Source organism: Neomonachus schauinslandi, chromosome 2 (genome assembly GCF_002201575.2).
Source record: "Neomonachus schauinslandi chromosome 2, ASM220157v2, whole genome shotgun sequence".
Classification (NCBI taxonomy): Eukaryota; Metazoa; Chordata; class Mammalia; order Carnivora; family Phocidae; genus Neomonachus; species Neomonachus schauinslandi.
Genome location: NC_058404.1, coordinates 52,982,970 through 52,987,897, shown reverse-complemented (window position 1 = coordinate 52,987,897; position 4,928 = coordinate 52,982,970). Strand labels below are relative to the sequence as shown.

Genomic DNA, 4,928 nt, shown 5'->3' with positions numbered 1-4,928 from the left:
CTGGCAGGCACAGGGACTGTGTGACAGCTGGTGCCAGGTATCTGCAAGATGCAGCAGATAGCAGCCAGCGATACGGGAAACAAAGGCAGAAGGAAATGTAGAAAAAAATTAAATGTCCTTTTAACCTGCAGCCCATATTGACAAATACTTGAGATCCCCAGAGTATAACATTCCTCCAGGAAGCTCCCAACTGTCTTAATGCTTTGCTAGAGGGAAAAACAACCTTAGCTCGACAATAGCAAGGCCTCCAGAATCCTGTGAGTCTTCTTTAGCCTATGAAAGTCATTTTGGAACTTCCCTTTTCTTTACTTCCCCCAGCCCCAAAGTATATCATCAGTTGCTCCTCACAATCCTGGGGTTACAGCTCTTTCTGCCCACAGGTCTTGTCCCGGTGCTTTAATAAAATCATCTTTTTTGCACCAAAGACTTCTCAAGAATTCCTTCTTGGCTGTGGGCTCTGGATCCCAACAACATTACTCAAACCATACGACATCACCAGGACCTCTTGGGAGTCCGCCAGATCTACAGCTTTCTTATTACCAGGAGCACCTGGATAAAAAGAGTAGACTTTCCTGAGCCTCTCGAACAAAACTGGGATCATACCTAGGTTGCAAAGTTGTCAAAAGGATTAGAAGGGGGGGGGGAATGACACGTCTTGAGCCACCCCATCTCCATCAGCCTCCCTAGCCACTCCCCAGATGAACTCCAAGTAAAATAGTGTACTCGCTGTGTGTGTGTCCCCTTTAGGACAGGTCTGGCACCCCTCTTCCCAACAGATTTCTGCCCCTAAGTCCCTTCTCTATAGAAATCTTGAGGCAGGTCCTGAAATTCATACCCATTTATTGTTAATAACTGGAGGATCTTACAGGCATGTTCTCAGAATATCAACGCTAACAGAGCCTTTTAAGGCTCTTCTGGGAGGCCTGCTATCATGATACCCCAACTCAGTCAGTGGTTTCTGAAATGAATGAAATAAAGGACAGTCAAGCAGGAATCCATCAAGCTTTGATCCACTGCTTTCAGGCGGCAGCGGCCCCTGGGGAATTTCTCCCCGCTTCATCTCCCCTCCGCTCCCCACTGGCCCCCCTCGGTCAGGTTGGAGGCGGAGGAGTCCCGGAGCGGGGAGCCCAACCACAGCGGCTCAGAGGCGGGCGCTGAGTCCGCGAGGCACCGGACCGGGGTAGGGTGGGGGGGTAGTGGTGGAGAGCCGAGAGCGGAGGGCGGAGGGCGGAGGGCGGAGGGCGGGGGGCGGGGGGCGGGGGGCGGGTCCCGGGCTCGCAGCCGTCACGTGGCGAGTCAGCCGGGCGCGCGGGGCGGGGCCGGGCGCGGTAAATAGGCGCGGGGGCAGGCTCCGGGAAGCTACGGCGGCTGCTCGGCCCGGCGCTGGCGGGGGCACCCGGCGCGCTCGCAGGGTGCAGGCCCAGGCTCTCGGCTGCGGGGCTCGGTGAGTGCGGGCGGGTGGCCCAGGCGCGGCGCTGCCGCGGTGGACGTGACCTTGGAGGGGCAAGGGGAGCCCGGGGCGGGGTGGGGAGAGCTTTGGCGCCCCCGCCAGGCCCAGGCGCGGTCCCGCGGCATCCCCGGGGCGGGCGAGAAGGCGGGGGACCCTCGGGCCGTCACAGCCGGGCGGGCAGGGGTGGCAGCTCGCACTCTCCTAAAAGTCGTTGCGGTGAGGAAAGCAAAACACACACACACACACACACACAGTCTCTCTCTCTCTCTCTCTCTCTCTCTCTCTCTCCCTCCTCCCTCTCCCTCGCCTCCCCCCCGCCCCCCAGGCGGGGAGCCTGGCACCCACCCCGACTCCGGCCAGAAGGCAGGCGCCCGCCGGCCCCCTCCGCTAGGGCTGTGTTCGCCACCCCACGTGGGCTCACCCCGACCCCCACGGTCCGCCCGCCTCCGGGGTCGGGCCTGGGAAGCAGCCCGGGAGGAGCTTGCGGGAAGAGCTTGGCTTGGATCCAGGTGACTTTTGGCTAGAATCTAGCTCCCCAGCCCGTCGTGAGCTTCCGGGCCTCAGTTTCCTCTGGAAATTGCTGAGATCATAGTGTCTCCCTACATCTGTTTTAGGGGTTTTCTTATTCCAAAGAGTTTGCTTGGGCAACTTTCTGCACAAAACCACACGCACAACTCTAAGGACCCCGGAAGATAGAAACCAGAAAACTGGAACCTGGAACTGGGTGGAGCAGGGAGGGTGGAGGCCACAGGATGAGTTAAATCCACTGATGGGAGGACAAATGAAGCAGAGGGGTTAGGAGACTAGGTAAAGGGCTTGGGAGCCCTAGTCGCCCTCTCCCTGGGAGGTGGGGGAAGATGCCACTCCCTACTTCTCGACTTGGTGGGAGGGAGACACTGCCTTCCATAGGCCCAGGACTGTTTGAGAGAAGGGTAAGTAGGGCAGAGTCCCTGGGGCACCACCTCTTCCCTCAGTTAATGACCCTGGAGGCCCGGGAGAGGGAGCATCTGGGGAGCAGTGAGGGGTGCTGAGTCTGGGGGGCGCTCAGCAGGCCCTCCAGGTGGATGTGAATTGCATTTGCCTTAGTGGGCCTAGGTCATTCTCTTCCCCTGGCACTGAGGAAGCCTACAGGCTGTGCAAGCATAAGGACAATAACCCAGGCCCGACATCCCTCTAGGAGTCCCTCACACCAGTGGGAGGGGCGGGGGTGGGGTTCAAATGGAGACCTAGCATCTTTAGTTAACCTTAGAAAAATGGATCAAGTGCCTTCACCAGACACAAATGCATCTGGGATGCATTCATCCTGTTGAGTCTATAGATTCAGAATAAGAAGGTGAAGAGGCTTAGAAGGGTGTCTGGTTGGGTAAGGGCTGCTTTTCTTCCATAACGTCCTTAAATAATGGAGAATTTTTTGTGTGTGGGTTTTTGTTGTTGTTTTTGTTTTGTTTTAAGTAGGCTTGGTTACTTAAAGTAGGCATGGTTACCCACCATGGGGTTTGAACTCAAAACCCTGAGATCAAGAGTCACATGCTCTACTGCCTTGAGCCAGCCAGGCACCTTGAGAATTGTTTCCTGTTGGCACTGGTGAGGGTGACCTAGAGCCCTTGAACTTTATAGAGAAAGGAGCTGAGCTGCACCACCCCTCCTCCCACGCACGCGCACACACACACACACACACACACACACCCTGTGTGGCTTTTCCCAAAGAGAGTTAAAGGTGCCCTGGAGAAAGCTTCTGCTCCAATCTTTTTGGGCATCTGCCCCAGAGCTGGGGTATTGCCCCTCAGCAGTGGAAGGGTGTAGATCCCTTATCTGGGGGCTTCGCAAGCCAGCCCAGCCCGGCTCCAGTAACTCCCCTGCTGTTGGGTCAGGACAGCTCTGTTTCCGGACTGGTCGGGTGGTGAGGGGGGTAAGCTCTTGGGCCCCAGGATGAACCTGTCCATGTGCTGCTGATTCAGCATCTTGAGCTGAGGCCTTTCTCTTAGGCTGGTTCTTTCTTTCCTCAGTTATAGGACCTGGGCGTGGGGATAGGAAGTTGCACACATTTTAGGGCTAGGAGATATTTTGTATTCCTGTTGGGCAGTTGGACTGAGAAGCAAGGGAGAGCACATTCAGGGGAGTTGTGGGGCGTCTGTTGGGTGATTTTCTTAAATGTGGTAAGGAGTTGTGGTTTTGTAGAATATCCCTAGGGTCCTTGGGAGGGAAGGACTGGGCTATTTCCGAGTAAGGGCTCGATATGTCTGCTGTCTGTTTTAGATAGTTTGACATAAGGAAAATGCGAAGATGATAAGAACTGGGGATTTTTCTAGATCAAGAAGGATGGAAATCAGGCACTTTTCATATGGTTCAGCCTCACGTGCAGAGAGGTGGTGGGGGTTGACAAGTTGATGAATGTAGATGGGGCACATGCAGGTGGGTATTGTACTCAGTGGATGTTGGGAGGCAGTCAGCAGCAGTGTCTACACCCGGTCCCGAGTACATCATCACCTCTTGGTTTAAGCTCCTCGCACGCTCCAGAAGCTGCCTAAGAAAGGGTGTGTGGGCAATAAAAACTGGGTCTTTCCATGGCTGTTCATGTTCATATCCCACCTAGGGATCAAATGCCAGTATATATTTAGACTTAACCAGTCTCGTTTCTAACCTCCAGCCTCATCCCCACACCCTTTCCCCAACTCAGGCTTGTGTGGGGTTCACAAGGAGTGCATTTCCTCTTGGACACGGCCCCAGGCGGGAGGCAGGTTTCAGCTTGTTTGCTCTGCAAGTCCATTACGTCCCCCCTGCCTTTTTCTGCTCTTCTGCTCGTCCCCGGGAACGTGGTAGCTCCTATCTTGGTCTTCTCTTTATAATTCTCCTGCACGTTTTCGGGCGTACTTTTAATACTTTGTATCAGTCCATGAACAGTGTTACTAAAGTGATATAATTGTAATGGTGCTGTTCGTATCCTTTCCCACTGGTGTTAATGAGGTTTATTATTTACATTGATAATGCAACTCTAGTTCATGCATCTTAAACGCACAGTATTTACTGAGGGACAGGTTGTTTTTACTTTCTCACTGTTCAGGGCAGCCTGCAGTAAATCCTTGTACCTCTCAGGCACCCCCAAGGGTTTCTCTAGGGCAAAAGCAGGAGAAGGCCAGTTAATTCCTGGGTCATAAGATGTGTGCGTCTTCCGTTTTGCCAGATACTGATAGAATGCTGTCCAAGTTTTCCCAGTATGTCCTACCAGCAGTGGTGAGGGTTCCTGTTCCTCATTTACCACCACTGGATATTACCAGACTTTGATTTTTACCAACCAGATGGGTTTGAAATGGTGTCGCTCTTTTAATTTCTGTGACCAGGAATTCAAATAAGTCTTTGCTCTCAGAAATCATTGAGTGAGGATTTCTATTTTTGTTGTTGATCACTGACAGTGCTTCTAGTTGTTTTTTTGTTTTTTTGTTTTTAAGATTTTATTTATTTGACAGACAGCGAGAGAGGG

At 53.4% G+C, this 4,928-nt stretch overlaps 1 protein-coding gene across 1 annotated transcript in view; it reads left to right on the top strand.

Annotated features, from left to right (window-relative positions):
* Positions 1-1,335: 1,335 nt before the first annotated feature.
* CTSB (cathepsin B) overlaps positions 1,336-4,928 on the top strand; it is a 19,905-nt gene continuing 16,312 nt past the window's right edge. The window contains exon 1 of the mRNA XM_021698776.1: positions 1,336-1,444. The gene's annotated coding sequence lies outside the window, so the exon portion shown is untranslated. The remainder of the gene's footprint in view (positions 1,445-4,928) is intronic.